The following is a 16,491-nucleotide window of genomic DNA, read 5'->3' on the forward strand; positions in this document are numbered from 1 at the left end:
GAAAGATGTCCTGGAGGTTCCTAAGCCTCTCCTCATTTTTTCGAATTCTTGTTTCTTCATTCTTTTCTGGTTGAATGTTTTTTCTTCCTTCTTGTCCACACCATTGATTTGAGTCCCGGTTTTCTTCACATCACTGTTGGTTCCCTCTACATTTTTCTTTATTTCACTTAGCATAGCCTTCATTTTTCATCTAATTTGCAACCATATTCAAGCAATTCTCTGAGCATCCTGATAGCAATGTTTTGAACTGTGCATCTGCTAGGTTGGCTATCTCTTCACTGGTTAGTTGTATTTTTTCTGGAGCTTTGATCTGTTCTTTCGTTTGGGACTTTTTTTTTCCTCAGTGTGTCTGTTACATAGTAAGGGATGGAACCGTAGGTGTTCACCAGGGCGGTGCAACCCATTTTGCTGCTCTGTGACGCTATATGTGGGGGAAGGGTCTGAGAGGGAACAGTGCCATTTGTTTTGCTTTGTGCTATTTTCAGTCACTTCTCCCGCTACTCACAATCAAATTGGGTACTTTTGGTGCTGATTCCTGGGTGGGTGATTTTTGTGTACCTTCTAGGACCCTGCAGGTCTCTCCAACAAACTCTCCTGTGAGGCTGGGAGTTTCTGCTGCTGCTACCTCAACCCCCACAGTTGTTTTCAATCGGAGGTTTGAGGCTTTACTTCCCAGCTGGAACTCTGGGCCCCACGGTCTCTCTCCGTTCCCCAGTTGTTCCTCCTGGTTTATCTGCATGTGAATGTGGGACCTCCCAGTCCACAATCCACCACCTTGCAGGGTCCGCCAGCCTCAGCCCTACCTGCCCCAGTCCTCCAGCTGCCACCTTGCCTCGAGTCCTCTCCACCTGGCTGCCCATCTCTTCTGCTCCTCCTACCGGATGAATGTTTCTTCTTTAACTCCCTGGTTGTTGGACTTCCAGACAGTTCGATTTTCTGTCAATTTTGGTTGTTTTTGTTTTTAAATTTGTTGTTCTTCTTTTGGTTGTGCAAGGAGGCTCAGTGTGTCTACCTACACCTCCATCTTGGCTGGATATCATTCTCCTCCTTCCCACTTCCTTTCCCTGCTTCATTTTTCTATATAGTACTTTTTATCACCTGATATGTATTTGTTTATTCCATTTCCCTTGTTTGGAGTATAAACTTTCCAGGTGTAGGGACTTTGACTATATTTCTTGTTTGAATTTCTATTGCCTAGAATGTCATCCAGCATATAGTAGGTGTACAATAAATATTTGTTTAATAAATGAATGAATGTATTCTAGAGCTGTTGTAGCAAGAGTAAGGTACACATTACAGCATTAATATGTATAATACACTTTTACATTATATTTCTAATCTGCTGTGGCTAGAGTAGCATTTACTGTATGCTTTGGGGTTTTTTACCCATTATCTTTTTGAAAGCCTTAATTCTCAGACTTTACCCTTTTTTTAAAAGCATATATTTCCTGTATGTGCTCTGTGCTTGGTATTACTTCTAGGTACTGCTGAAAAGTAGTGAACAGGCAGATAAAGAGTCCAACTGTTAACTTGAGTGAAAGAGAATGAAATAAATGAAGATAATTTCAACAAATGATAAATACCATGAATAAAATTTTAGGAATAAACAATAAACTGGACTTGGGGCTGGGATACTGCCTTAGATTGTTGGAAGAAGGCCTTTTAAGGAGGTAGGTATTGTAAAAGCTAAGAATGTTGAGAGGGATCCAGTACGCTGGAGGAGGTGTTAGGGTGAGGGTAGGGGGTAGAGGGTGGAGGGTGGAGAAAGGAACCCTATAAGGTCAGGAAGTAAGTAGGGGATGGATTGTGTTGTAGGCCATTATCAAGTTTACAATATATTCCAGTTGAAATGGTAAGCCATTGCAATGACATCTTACATGATTTATTATACATTTTGTGATGCTGTCCAGCTGCCTTTAAGTTGTTTTATCAGGGAGTTACCGATTTTTTCAGACCATAAAATGCACCTAGATTTCAGAGGAGGAAAATAGGGAAAAAATTGAAGTAAATAATGCGGTAAAATATTTCATAACATAAATAACATAGGCCACCCCTGCTCCCCCCCTACAGCAAGCCAGGTAAGCTACATTTGGACTATAGGATGCTACCCCCTTTCCTCCCAAATTTAGGGCAGGGGGAAGTGTGTCTTATTGTTCAAAAGACACCATCCTATATTTTGGATCCTATTAAAGTCTAATAGAAATTTTTAGTTTAATACTTAATTTTTATTGCCATCTATAAAACTAGAATTTTTTCATTAAATTGGTTTTAGGAACATATGATTACCAAAGAAACAACACCATGTATTGTAGGCATGAAAGTTAAAAACACAAAGTGAATTAGACTAAATATTTACTTATTGTGACCAATAAGAAATGAACAATATTATATTTTGTAAAGTCTTTTATTCGATATAGGAAATTTCATTTTCAAATTTCATTTTTAAATATTTAAAATATAAAAATTGCATTTGAAATGAATACATTGTTAGAACTTAGGATTCAACTTTATAAATAAGGATACTATGTTCTCTATTTAGGGTAGCAATGTCGAATGTTTGCCTGTATTATAGACTTTATAAGTGATTCTTTTCTGTCTTTTCCCATTTTAAATAGGAATGTTCTTAGAAGTAGACTAAAGGCATCTTATAGACTGGTAATAATTCTTCTGGTTTGGGATCCGTGACCTTTGCTGTTGTATGCAGACATGAAAAAGTGTATATTGCTTTGTGTTTCACCAACTTGATGAGAAGTCTGATGTAGTATAGAAGCTATATTACTTCTAATATTTTCCAGTTTCACACAGTCATAATTTTCTGATTCTGTATGTCCATTATTATATCAGTACAATAAAATTTACCTTACTTATCCTTACCTTCAGCTCTACTTTTCCTTATTGCGCAATTCCCTCATTCTTTTTTTTCCCACCCAAGAATATGTTTATTGATTTTATAGAGAGAGGAAGTGGGAGGAGAGAGAGAGAGACATCCACACTCGAGAGAAAAATCAATCGGTTGCCTCCCATATGCTCTCCTAGTGGGGATGCAACCCCTAAGGTTGGTATGTGCCCTGACTGGGAATCAATCCTACAACCTTTTGATATATGGCTTGATGCTCTAAACAGTTGAGCCACCTGGCCAAGGCTCTCAATCTTTGTTTCTAATGAAGTGATCTTTGGGGCAGGATTAAAAGTTAATACAACCTTGGACCTTCTAGTCATTGCAGAGTCCTGTCATGCTTTCATATTGTAGAAAAAATAAACAGATTGAAATTGTGTCATTGAAGGGGAAATAATAACAGGGCCCTCAAAGCTGCTCTTAGTATTTTAGATGTATATAATTTCCTAACAAGTACTTATTCCTATTATGAGGCAGGTAGTGATGAGATACCTGTTAACAAGATAGCTCCCTTTCCAGGAAATGTGTAGTGACTTAGGATTTATAAATATTTGTATATGTTTACATATACATAAGTATAAACATATCCCAATTTCTCCTCATGGTCAAGAAAACTGATCCTGTAGCTTCAGGTGAAAGTTCTGCATTCTTTGATCTTGTTTCCTCAGCCAATCCTGGTCACAGCTTCCAGTGACGGCTGAATTTAGTATATTCCACGTACCTTCTCATCAGCTGTTATGGCTGAGGAGCATGTGGGGAGATGGGCATCACTTCCGTGTTATTCACAGGGACAAGGATGCTTGTGCAGCATCTCCCTGATGGTAAATATCAGAGCTGCAATTTGAACCCATGCCTTCTGACTCTGAAGCTTACATCCTTCTGCTAATACCCTTGTTATTTCTTATAGCAGTTTTTTGAAAAAATGAATGACTGAAACTTACATCTTTTGGCCCTGCAGAATGAAGAGAGATGAAGAGAAAAATGGCCTCTTTAAGCAGTATTTTACTTTGTTATCCCAACTTTGTCATAGAAAAGCAGTGTCAGTATTTGTACATATTGTGAAATGATCACCACAGTAACTCCAGTGAACACCCATCACCACACATATTTACAGATTTTTTTTGGGGGGGGGGGCAAGAACTTTTAAGATCTACTGTCTCAGCAACNGCTAATACCCTTGTTATTTCTTATAGCAGTTTTTTGAAAAAATGAATGACTGAAACTTACATCTTTTGGCCCTGCAGAATGAAGAGAGATGAAGAGAAAAATGGCCTCTTTAAGCAGTATTTTACTTTGTTATCCCAACTTTGTCATAGAAAAGCAGTGTCAGTATTTGTACATATTGTGAAATGATCACCACAGTAACTCCAGTGAACACCCATCACCACACATATTTACAGATTTTTTTGGGGGGGGGGCAAGAACTTTTAAGATCGACTGTCTCAGCAACTTTCAAATATGCAGTACAGTTTTTTTAAATTTTATTTATTTATTTTTAGAGAGTGGGGTAGAGAGGAAGAGAGGGAGAGAAACATTAATGTGTGGTTGCCTCTTGTGTGCCCCTTACTGGGGACCTGGCCTGCAGCCAAGGCATGTGCACTGACTGGGGATTGAATCAGTGATCCTTTGGTGTGTAGGGTGCTCAATCCGCTGAGCCACACCAGCCAGAGCATGCAGTACAGTTTTTGTCAGCTATCGTTACATGTCATACATTTCCATGTCTTATTTATTTTATAACTAGAAGTTTGTAGCTTTTGACTCCCTCCCATTGTATACCTAGTATTAATATAATTTATTTGTTAATTACTGTATGTTGCTGTGCATAATGAGCTCCCATGTATGATGTGTACCTGTGGCTTTGTGTGCATTAAACATGGGATTACTATACCCATTATTATACCCATGGTATGTAATCATGATATGCATGTATAATGCACATCCTTATTTTTCCCTCAAAAATTTGGGCAAAAAGTGCTAATTATACATAGCAAAATATGGTATATAATTAAAAATGGCATTAAAGAGAAAAAAGTAATGCCATTGCTTCCCTCACAATGCTGTTTATTGCCTTAAAGTACCTAGAATCAGGAAGTTTTGAAAATTAGCCCTGGCTGGTATGGCTCAGTGGATTGAGTGCGGGCCTGCGAACCACATGATCGCGGTTCAATTCCCAGTCAAGGGCACATGCCTGGGTTGCAGGCCAGTTCCCGGTTCCCGGCAGGGGACGCATGAAAGGCAACCATACATTGATGTTTCTCTCCCTCTCTCCTTCCCTTCCCCTCTAAAGATAAATAAAATCTTTAAAAAAAAAGAAAGAAAATTAAAGCCATATTACCTTTGTTAGAATGTTTCAATGAGATGGGACACTTTTTTTTGTTCTGCAGAAATGTCCCATGGCAATGTCCTGAGCCCATGTCTCACCTTTTGATCTGTTCACAGCAAAGTCAGAGCTTCTCAAGCCACAGTGCTTCCCTGGGAAGGCAAATGGCGCGGAACCAGGCAGGTCTTTCTCTGGGATATGTAGTTGTTTTTATAGTCCTGGCCATTGGAGTGGTCAGGTTTAGCAACTTGACTGAAGACCACACAGGGAGCTGAAGAAAGAGCTGGCAAAAAGAGTGTCTGCCTTCCAGCCAAATGGTCTTTTCCTAAAACTATCTACCTTCCTCAGGAAAATAGTCTTTTTAAAGCAGCCTAACTTCCACCAAGAACCTGGGCTGGAAGATGAATACAGGCATCCTTTGAGACTTCTTATTCATTGACTGTTTCCACCGGGCAAATTGTGCACTCTGAATCACTGGGATTAGTCGGGAACACAGGGCACTTTGATGTGAGGGTGAGGAGTCTCTGAAGCCATGCCTGGTAGTGCACCTCCCCATAAAATCAGTAGTGGGGAGTAGTTGTTATAATGTATGTGTGAGTTTGCAAATAGCTTTACTTTATTGTTCAGTTTTATTGGTTCTTCATTGAAGGGATCACTGAAACTTGGAGGAAGTTGCTTCTCTTACGAAGGGTGTTGGACTGCGGCTGGACACAGAAGTTCACCTCCCTGACCTTCTTACTAGTTAAAAGGCTTAAACTGTCATTGATCTTTTTGCAAGTATCCATTTAGAGCCAAGTTTTTTATAATCCTCACCATCCTCATCATTAGGATTTTCATGCCAATTGTCTAATGTTCTCTAGCTGCTAGGCTATATGTTAAGATAAAGGTTTGCTTTGTGCATATTCTGCTCTTACAAAATTTTGAGTACCATAACAATCTCTTCAGGAATTCTTTCGACTTACTAATTTAATGTCAAACAGAGAGTCATAAAGACTAGTGTTCTGTAAGCTTCCTCTTGTTAATAGAATATGCCTTCAAACTTTTTTTGTTTTTAAACTGATATCTTTGAGCACCTATTGCTACCATCCTGTTAGAAGTTCTATTTGCCCCGTTTTGAAGTGCCCAGACCTAGGCAAGAGGTAGGTAGATAAACCACAGGCAAGCCTGCTGTATTATACAGTTACTTTGAATTTCTTTTGGATTCATCACTTAGTGTAGGTGGCAAACATTGTTGAAAAGACAAAAAACAGTTAGAGAAACCTGCTATGGTACATGTTCAGGAGTGATGTCCATGCTTAACAACAGTGTATTTTTATAGGTGCTTCTGAGTGGACTCATGCCTGTGATCTCTACAAAGCTAATAAAATTTGCTAAGTGTAAATTCTCTTTGGTCTTGGCACCGAAAGTAAAACAATGTAGAATCCAAGGTTGTGTGCAGAGAACAGGTGTTGATTAGTGCAGTGAGGGAACTAAACCACCAGGTGGCTCAAGTATATAGCATCTGCACTTGTTAGTCCTTGATAATTACACTGAAGTTTTGCAGCTGCTTTGCACTTCAGAGAGACCATATAGTAAAAGTCATTGTGAGAGCTGTTTTCTTTCCCCCACACAATCTTAGAATGTTAAAGTAAAAGGTTGCCTATTTGAATTCTGTTACTGCTAGCATTTATAAATTTTTGGCTCCAAACACTGTTTTGCTTAGATTTACATGAAAGCTTGAACATTATTCCTGTTTTTGGCTGAAGTGCCCCAAATTGTCATCTTAGAATTTTATGATAATTTTTAATTTATTTATGTTGTCATATATTGACCACAGTTAAAAATAAAATGAATGGGTATTTAATTTTACTTCTGAAATTTAAACTGTCAGTGTGGTTTATATTGACTTATTTTATGCTTCTATTATATAGAAAATAGAGTGACACACAATACCTGAGAAATTGAGACATACTTTTTTGGTAAATTTATTATTGCCCAAGAAGAATTTAAAAACCTGTTTTATTCCATGAGAAGGAAGTTGCTCAGGAGCTTTCCACTAACATTAGACCCAAAGGATTAAGATGCCAAAACATTTACTTTATTTTAGAATATATGTGCAATAAAATTTCAATAAAATTAACCTTTGGGATACATGGTTTTTAGAAGATCAAGACACAACATCTATTTTTTTCTTTTTTGGTTCCTTATGCTTTTTATTTTTCAACCACAAATTTCCTGGAGTTAGGATTTTTCTTTCTGTTAAGCTTAAGGCATTGTGAAAAATAAAACACTTCTTCAAAAACTTATATCTACTTTTCTGTTATCTAGTTTTTCTTCTTTTTTATTTGGTATTTTTTTCAGACAGAGTCATTAGGTGCTGTCATTCTGTTACAGAATAGGAAATGGGACAAGAAGGTGAAATTAAAATTAAGTTTTTTCCTTTGTACTAATTCTAGTTAGAATTTTCATGAAGATGAAAGAAGTTTTTAAAAACATGGTTTAGGCCCTGGCTGGTGTAGCTCAGTGGATTGAGCACAGGCCTGCGAACCAGAGTATCACTGTTCGATTCCCAGTCAGGGCACATGCCTGGGTTGCAGGCTGGTTCCCTGCAGGCCAACTCCCAGCAGAGGACACACAAAAGGCAACCATACATTGATGTTTCTCTCCCTCTCTCCTTCCCCTCTAAAGATACATAAATAAATAAAATTTAAAAAAAACTTTACAAAAAAAACCCAAAACATGGTTTAGTGCTTGCTTCGGCAGCACATATACTAAAATTGGAACGATACAGAGAAGATTAGCATGGCCCCTGCGCAAGGATGACACGCAAATTCGTGAAGCGTTTCATATTTTTAAGCGATAACTAAAAAAAAACTCATGGTTTAAAATTACCACAATCTTTTTTTACTCTTGTTAACTCCAGGTAAGTATAATTATCCCAAAAAGGAAATCAAAGTCTTTACTGATGTTAGTAAACATTATGTTTTCTTTTACTTTTTAGTGAAGCAAAGACTGATAATTCCAGAGAGTCTATAAGGAGTAATTGTGACTAAAGAGTGAACATCATTGTACTGCAGATGGTCAGAAGCAGTGTTTACTGTGTCTGAAAGTCTTGATATATGTTCAGTAGACTATACTAAATTTCCCCTTCTGTGTGTATGGTTAGCCATTTAATAACCAAGAGTCTTAAACAGGAAATCTTTGTTAAGGTATTAGTTTTTGACAAGGAAATTGATGTGATTTCAAAAAACTACTACTGTGTGTGAACCGTGTAGAGGAAGCTGTGTGTGTGTTTTCCCCGAGTCATAATTAGGAAAGTAAAACAAAAAAGTGTGTGTGTGTGTAGCACTTTATAGCCTTAGTTATTTTTTTATTTGTACTGGTAGCTTGGTATACAAATGGAATCTTTCTTATCACAATGATAAAATAATTAGAGACATTGAGCAAGTTGATTAATAAAGAAGTAAAATTGTTAAAAAATGCTTAAAGATATAGTTTAGTGTTATAATACTTTTAGATGCAATATTTTTTGGATTCAAGCAACTGTATATGTGTGTGCGCTTAAAAATATTCCATAAGGAATCGACATTTAATAATCATGAAGAATGTTTTCCCCAACTTTATTTTTTATATTTATTTTTAAAATTTTAAAAAATTAGTTTTGCTTTTTTGCTTTATAAATTACAGTGAACGTTTCCATTAAGCTTTGATATGAAAAGAACCAAATTATAGAGTACAAAAATGTCTCCATCAATAGGTGCTTTCCTTCATCCACACAGTCGAAACTGCTCACAGAGGTGAGCTGAAGTCTGGATTTTGTGAGGCGTGGGGACTACTAACCTAGCTTGACTTGCCTCATGTTGAATTGAGAAAGACAAGTCATATTTATGTACTTTTTAAAAATTAGTACTTTCACTAAGTTTCCACTATTTCAGGGGTCATTGTGGGCATTTCATATATATTTAATGCCTTTATAGTCTTAGAATGAAATTCACAGATAACATCTTAACTGTGCACATTATTTTTATTAATCCATGTAATGTTTTTACTACAGCCAAAAAAGAAATAAAAGGAAAGTGATTTGTAAGGAGAATTTGTTTCTATATATAAGTGTGTAGACACGGCTGCATTAGGACCTTTGATGAAGCACTCAGGTGCCTGCCCCTAACATAGAATCCCAGATGTGCTGGCTGCAGCTGCAGTCTGTGACACCCGTGGGTGGCAGTGGCAACGACAATTCAGTAAATGCTAGTGGTAATGCTGTTGGTGACATCATTTTTTGAAATGGTCTGATTTCATTAAATTTGGAATAAAATAGTAGTTTTCCTTAACACATATTTTGTGCCTATTTAAAAACCTGTTAGATTCTATGCTCAGATAATTAGAAAACCTTGTTTCCCTGAGCTCCCCCTGCCACCCCTGCCACAGGAGTATCCAGCAGGACTTTTGAGAGTTACGAGGGACACAAGACCATCTTTGTGTATCCCAGGCATTGAAGCACCTCTGACATTCCACCCGCTAAGCAGCAACACTCCTCAATGATTGTGTAACCAGGTGCCTCCTTAAATTTCCCAAACCTCTTTTAGCACTATGGGAATGTCAGCTGAGAGAGCCTGTGGTAAATCCCTACCAAATTACCTGGCCATGTTCATTCAACAACATTGTTAAGAACCTATCTCTTAAGCAGTGGTAGGTGCCAGAGAGTAGAAGTTGAACGATACTTGTTTCCTTCCTGTGAAGTCTTGTGTATGAGAAAAAAAAATATATATATATATACAGTGTAAGGGGAGGGGAGGTTACTTGGTCACTGGTGGGATCCAGAAAAAAAATCACATGGATCATTTTAAAGATAAGCTGTTTTTCCTCCTAACATTACATTACCTCTCATGTATATCATGGCGGGTCCTTAGGATCATGGCCAAGAGGACACTGCCATTAGGAACCAATGGGTGGGAATTCCAGCTGTGCTCCTTACACGAAGTGAGACCTTGAACAAAACCTTGTTCAAGCATGGGATTGCTCATCTGTAGAAATGAGGAAAATGAGATTACCTACATAATGAGGTAACTATAAAAATTAAATGAGAATTGCCATGTAAAGACAGCACAAAGTCTTACAGAAAACAAATGTGTAGTAGATTGTCTTTTACCTTTTTCTTTTTTTTAACATGACAATGAAAACCAGCAATAAATGGGGTTAGGGTTACTCTAATAGTAAACTCTGTGTGTGTGTGTGTGTGTGTGTGTGTGTGTGTTATAAATGTTTAAGAAATAAAATTCCCATGGCTTGCAATATCCGGTTTTCATTCTGTCTTGCTCTCTTTTCCCTCCAAGGTTATATCACTGGAAATAAGGTATAAAATAAAATAAAAAGCATTTTGTGCTTTTAATAAAAGTTGCAGGTTGAATGTTCTCAGTTGGCTGAATTGCCTTCTTGAGCTTGATATCCCGTCTGTCTTGAACCTGAGGAGAATGGACATTGGAGTAGTGGGAAGATTTGGAGAAAGAAAGATGCCTATTGTGAAATACATATGAAAGTTATTGAAGTCTGCAAAATATTTACATTTGGTTTACATAAGTTATCACATAATATCACTGAGCTCCATCATTTAAAAAGAGAACTGCCAGCTAAAGACTGTCATCAGCTTGGCTGTCATGGAATCGTGAGTTAGCTTGGTCACAAAAAGTCTGAGCAGAATTGATCTTTGTGTTGTAGTGGTTGATACTTATAGAAGAATATCAAAGCCATTTCCCATAACCAGTGGATTACAGACTGATTATTTTCAGATGTGAATGTATTTTTCCAGTCCTCCAGAGGAGTGTACTTATTTCATATTCTGCAAATGCCATCAAAGTGATGTTCTAGAACTATATTCTGAACTGTAAAGGCAGGAGATTATGAACTGCCAAGTGAGCAGTGTGCCATAGAGCACTGGTTCCCGTTCTTGGTTTCTAAATAATATGAATTTCTGGGCCCTATCCAGATCTGCTCAGTCAGGATTTCTTAGGGTGGGGCCTGAGGTCTTTGTTTTGAATTGGCTCCCTGGTTGATTCTGACAGATGTAAAGATTGGGGAGTCACCATTATGGATTGGAAAAGTAACCCTCCTAAAATAAGATTAGCTTACATTTCTAGTTTTCCATTGGATATTTCTGCCTGGCCGTTTTCCCTAAATCCCAAAGTCAACACAGATAAAAAGAATAAAAAGTAACATCTGTACTCCTAACCACCCACCCTTCACCCCAACTCCTGCTGTTGGTTTGAGTTATCTCCTGTTGCCCAGGCTCAAATCATCAGGTCCCTTTGAAAGGTTTCCTGCTCCCTTCTCCTCAGACCCGTTTATCAACATACATTCTGTGTCTTTTACTTTTTCTGCACTATCCTTGTCCCTTCTCAGCATCACATTTCCTGTTCATGTTCTTAAGTAACCTTCAGCTGGCCTTTGCAGTCTCACTGATGTTACTGGATTTAGTCTTCCCACTAATTTATATAAATAGGAGGTCTGTGTTCTTAGAACATCATGCTGATAGTGGGTTAATGTAAATGCTTTAACCTAGCATTTCAGCACTTCCAGAGTATCATCACAGTTTTATATTATTCATGTGTCATAGCTTTGGCCATCATGGACAATTGACTCTTCTTTCTCCCTGCTTCACCTTTTGCACATACCCACATAGTTTCTCCTGGGAGTGGTGTCCTTGGGACCTCACCCTGTTGCTCTCTCATTTTGTCTTGATCCAGCTCAGTGTCAGGTACTCAAGGAAGACTTCCTGGTTCCTCCTTTACGAGATGTGGTGTCACCCACCTCTGAATCCTCTGAAGTGGGTTACAGTTAGTTGGTCGTTGGCTTATCTTTATTATTGGACATTAAACTGCTTGCAAACCTAGACTTGCTTATCTTGCTACCCCTGCAGCATTTAGTAAAGAATCTCAACCATTGTAGGTAAAGCAATAAGTTCTTTATGATTGAAATTGCCTGGAAAATATTGCATTGTTGCAAAGAATAAGAATTGAAACCTCTTCCTTTTCCTACAGCAGTAATGAACCCAATTCATATCAAGGTAGGGCATTTATTTTGGAACTTAAGGGGTGGTTGATTTGGGGCCATTATAGAATAGTTTCAGACATTTCACTGAAGCAGCTGGAGAAACTAAAAGAAGGCTCTTGATAGTGTTTTTATACAGTATTTTTTATACAGTAATTTAAAGGCAGCTTTAAATTACTTCTGTTTGACTATTGATGAGTTTTAACTAAATTGGACTTTGTGTTTGAGGAGAGAATTCTGAGCACTTAGGTAAAATAATCAAATCCATGCTTCAGTTGTGTGCAGTGCAAGAGCCCTCGTGACCCCATCACTTTAAATCCTCCCTCTTCTGTGGAGATGGACATGTTGCCTCTAAGAATGTGGCAGGCTGTCAGCCTGAGAGAGAGCAGCCCAAGTGTATAGGCAGGTGATTTGTCAGTTATGAACGGACCAGGATTAGGGTGCTGTTTGTGTCAATACTAAGTTAAAAGCTCTGTAAGGAGCCTGGAGACTTTCTTCTTTCCAGAGCAAGTTACTTTGGGGCATTGTTTTCTAGTGTCTTAGAGGCAAAAATTCAATTCAGTGAATGTACAATGAGGGTGCTGGTTTCAGGTTTTAGTAATTGAAAACATTTAAAAATAATAACTCCTTTGAAAAAAGTAATTTCAGTTTAAAAACCATTGCTTGTTTCCCCTAATGTGGATACCATTTTATATTACTTATTACAGTGAAAGACAGGCAGGTAAAAGTCACAGCCCAGGGCTTAAATCTTTACTGTTTTACGTGCTCCACACGTCATCATAGGCAGAGTCTTTGGAACTTCATTTTAATCCCAGTGTTCTCTTCTGAAAAATGGGAATAATGATGGTACTGCCCTCACAGGCTTGTGGATGGATTAAACAGAATGGTGGATGGCGGGCATGTAGCACTGTAGCTTTCATGAGGACAGAGCACTACAAGACATTTTTGTGCTTTCCCACTTTGTGTTTTGTCTAAGAGCTTGGCACCTCTCCAAGGAGTAGCGTAGGTGTGCTTGGATGAGAGTCAGGCTTGTGACTGTGACTAATGGGACCACAGGTAAATCAAATCCAGATAACTATGAATGCTTGTCAAGTGATACATACAAAGAATGGAACTTGTTTCACAAGTACGTTATAGGTCTTGCTAGTCACTGTGATTTCATTCCAGACCAGTAGGGTGGAGCAGTAGAAGAATCTGAAGGTGTGAGAGGTCTGTCTTCGCCTGTGTCAGGAATGCTTTACCAACTGACCAGCTGACCGTCTCTCCTGCCCCAGTGTGGAAAGAACCAGCTAAAGCCAAGTTATTCATCTGTTTCTTTTGTGAACTTGACTTGTGAATAAAGAATATCTCACGTCTTAACTGACGTCATGGGAAAATCTATGAAGCAGACATGATATGTAGTAAGTTCTAAAGTACAATAAGATTACTGAGACCAGGAATCACTTAGGATATTTTAATGAGCTGGCAAATTTTTAAAAATAATTATTGTTTCCAAACATAGAGTTTCATTAGTATTTAATAGAAGATAGTATTTTTAGTTTAAAGTATCATTTATCATATACATAACATTATATATGAATATGTATACATGGGTATACATTTATTTGTGCATTGTGAAATACCCAAGTAAAGACTTTTTTGGTAGCCCGTTTGGTTTGGACACCGATCGCTGGAGAGCACTAGAACATACCCACCAGTATGTTTCAGTCCTGCAGCTCGATTGCTCAGATCTTGATATAGATTCTTACATGTAGGCAGATGTGTGGTTTTTAGTCCTTGCTTGAGAGAATGGATTTTTTAAAAAAACAGTAAACAAACCTCAACAATGGTAACCAGTGCACATTAGAGAAAATGCTTGAAGGCAGCTGGAGGGGACAACAAATACAGAGCTGAAGTTCTTTTAACATGTTTAATTTGTTATAGGAAAGGCTAACTAACACGTTGTTTCCCTAGGAGTAAGTAACTGTAAGGGCTTATTACAGATTCTTCCCCTGCCTCCTTTCCCCCATCAATCCAACTTGATATTCAAATGCTTTAATGGAAATCTTTAAACAGTGCCCTTGGCATTATTTTGGAAATCAGTTGAACTGAATAGGTAGACTTATGCCAAGTTCCATTAATTGACACTTTTGCTATCTTATTTTATTTAGTTATTTTTAAAGATTTTTATTTATCTTTAGAGGGGAAGGGAAGGAGAGAGGAAGAGAAATATCAACATATGGTTGCTTCTCATGTGTCCCCTGCTGGGAACTGGCCTGCAACCCAGGCATATGCCCTGACTGGGAATTGAACCATGGTCCTTTGGTTCGCAGGCCCTCAATCCACTGAGCTACACTAACCAGGGCCACTTTTGCTATTTTAAAGGGATAGGCCCAGTCCTACACTGCAATAACATAAACAAGTGATTTTTAAATTGCTATACAATTGATATAACATCATATTTAAAATATTATAAGAATATGGCAGGGTCCCATACACTTTATAAGTGAGCAGCTTTAATTTTTCTACATACTCTTCATATGCACACTAGGTTTTACATGGTGAAGTTCATTGGTTCCCGATGCGAGTGTGCTGTGTTAGAACCACCAGGCAGCTTTGATAATGGCTGCTTAGGTGACTTGAAGCCTATTAAGTTTGAGAATCATTGTTAAGGATATGACCCTGTATTCAATAACTAAAGTTTTAAGAAATATATGTTAGTTTATTTACTTTTTTGACAGATATCTACTAAATTTATCTAATTCTCAGTGTTTTTTCAAGTATACATTGGGAATAAGAACAATATGGAAGAGTTTTGGGGGACATGGTAAATTGTTTGAACAGGAGTGGTAAGAGTGTGAGTGTATGCGAGATACTCTTAGACTCTTCTGCGTACAGATCTGCTGGTTATTTAGACGTGGGCTAATGTGTTTTGAATGGAACTTTATTTTAAATTACAAGCTGATAAGGCCTAAGGAAATTGAGTTGTGTATTTAATAGGTATAGTGTCATCATGGCCCCACTTGTCTCAAAATGGCCCTAGGTAAGCGTATCAGCTGGAATTATCTGTGGAGGCATTGACTATATGTTGGAAGAAATTCAGAGTATCTTTACTGTTGATCTGGGAAGTAGATAGAATGCATGTAGGCTAGAATAATGGTAGCAGGAGAAATTTAATACAAATGTTGGTAGTTGTGGAAATGAATAAAGAAGGCTGTTAAAATATTGTTGGTTGAAGATGTAGTGTAATTCTTACATCTGGTTGGATCCTCAGAGTTTTTTGGAGGATCAATGGCTATCTATTTAGAAGTAAATTAGTTTGATAAAAAATATTTGATCATTGCATAATATGAATATATACAATTATAAAGTACAGTATTTTCAGGAACAAATGATGATGCATATGAACTACACTGCCTAGGTAAGTGCTGAACATTTTTCAGAACCCAGGGAAAAATCTTGAGTTAGCCTGAGTTAAAATTGGTATTGTCCAATCACCCACCTTCCTTGAGCACCGGCCCCTGTAGAAAGGCAGGTCTGTGAGAGCGGGGATCTTGTTTCTTTCACACATACTGCAACTCTGGTGCCCTGAACAGTGTCTCATACAGACAGATACATAAATGGATGATTCTAGAATGTGCTAAATAAAGGAAAGCACTTAATGGTGGCATGCTGGAGCAGTGTCAAAGACTGGTCTGCTTACCATTGTGTCAGTTTGCCGTGGGACAAGTAAAAGTAAGCACAGAAAATGAGAGACTCTTACAGTAACATGATGAAGAACTTTAGAAAATATATTTTATTGATTATGCTATTACAGTGGTCCCATTTTTTCTCCCCTTTATCCTCATACTCCCTGCACTGTACCCTTCTACCAGCATTCCCCCCTTACTTCATGTCCACAGGTCATACATGTAAGTTCCTTGGCTTCTCCATTTCCTATACTATTCTGTACCCCCCCTGTCTATTTTCTACCTACCATTTATGCTTCTTATTCCCTGTACTTTTTGCCCTATTCTCTCCCTCCCCCTCACCACTGATAACCCTCCATGTGATCTCTATTTCTGTGCTAGTTGTTAGTTTAGGTTTTGTTTTTTTTTTAGATTCAGTCATTGATAGTTGTGAGTTTGTTGTCATTTTACTGTTCACTTTTTTTTAATCTTCTTTTTCTTAGGTAAGTCCTTTTAACATTTAATACAGTAAGGGCTTGGTGATGATGAACTATTTTAACTTGACCTTATCTGTGATGCACTTTATCTGTCCTTCCATTCAAAGT

General features: G+C 37.8%; 1 protein-coding gene and 1 non-coding gene across 2 annotated transcripts in view; both read left to right on the forward strand.

Annotated features, from left to right (window-relative positions):
- The window catches only part of GMDS (GDP-mannose 4,6-dehydratase), a 717,933-nt gene that overhangs the window by 80,713 nt on the left and 620,729 nt on the right, over positions 1–16,491 (forward strand). The gene's annotated exons all lie outside the window — the stretch shown is intronic.
- Positions 7,943–8,049, forward strand: LOC118974283 (U6 spliceosomal RNA). The gene has a single exon (XR_005063853.1). It is a non-coding gene; the product is annotated as a U6 spliceosomal RNA (small nuclear RNA).

This window comes from Sturnira hondurensis, unplaced genomic scaffold (genome assembly GCF_014824575.4).
Source record: "Sturnira hondurensis isolate 20B ecotype Veracruz unplaced genomic scaffold, ASM1482457v3 Scaffold0001304, whole genome shotgun sequence".
NCBI lineage: Eukaryota > Metazoa > Chordata > Mammalia > Chiroptera > Phyllostomidae > Sturnira > Sturnira hondurensis.